The 816-nt window shown below is 29.0% G+C and overlaps 1 non-coding gene across 1 annotated transcript; it reads left to right on the forward strand.

The window, feature by feature from the left end:
- The first annotated feature begins 396 nt into the window (after positions 1 to 396).
- Positions 397 to 502, forward strand: LOC127552595 (U6 spliceosomal RNA). Its single transcript, XR_007951464.1, has one exon. It is a non-coding gene; the product is annotated as a U6 spliceosomal RNA (small nuclear RNA).
- Positions 503 to 816: the final 314 nt, after the last annotated feature.

Here is an 816-nt window from a genome sequence, read left to right on the forward strand (position 1 = left end):
AAAGAAAACTAACAGTTAAAATGAGAAGGTACACAGGTAAATAGAAAAAAAATTTTTTAATAAAAATTTGTCTAGGTTTCCTATTCATGGTATACAAGAAAATGATTCAAATATGTAAGAACAGGATCTATTCTGCAACTGACAAATGGTCAAAGAGTATGAATAGGCAGTTCTCAAAAGAAGAAATCCAAGGTATGAATAACTATATAAAAATAAGTGTCAAATTATTAACAAGAAAAATACAAATGAACACACTCATCAGATTGGCAAAGATAATATAAAAGGCAAATGAAAATTGTTAGAGGAGTTGAGGGAAAGCAGGAAAACTAATGAACTCTTGGTGAAGTTATGATTTGGTTTAGCCATTCTAGAATGCTATTTAGAATGATATTCCCTGTGCTTACTTTGGAAGTACATATACTAAAATTAGAATGATACAGACAAGGCTAGCATGGCTTTTGTGTATGGTGATATGCAAATTCGTGAAGTGTTCCATGTTTTTTAAAAAAGCAGGGGGTAACAAACATGATCTCAGACAAGGCAAAAACAAAAAAAAAATCCAATTAAAAGAGATAAACAGGGAAACTACATCTTATTAAAAGGTTTCATAGACAATGAAGTAATATCACTACTAAACATAGATGTTTAGTATGCATAGCATCCAAATTCTTAAAAGAAAAGTTAAATCAATGCTGAAGGAAATAAACAGTGAAATTATACTATGTGGGACCTCAAATTTTCCCTCTAAGAATTAGGTAAACATAACCATAAATAAATAATAAATGATATAACAGAAATTTATAAAGGTTAAATATG

This window comes from Antechinus flavipes, chromosome 2 (genome assembly GCF_016432865.1).
Source record: "Antechinus flavipes isolate AdamAnt ecotype Samford, QLD, Australia chromosome 2, AdamAnt_v2, whole genome shotgun sequence".
NCBI lineage: Eukaryota > Metazoa > Chordata > Mammalia > Dasyuromorphia > Dasyuridae > Antechinus > Antechinus flavipes.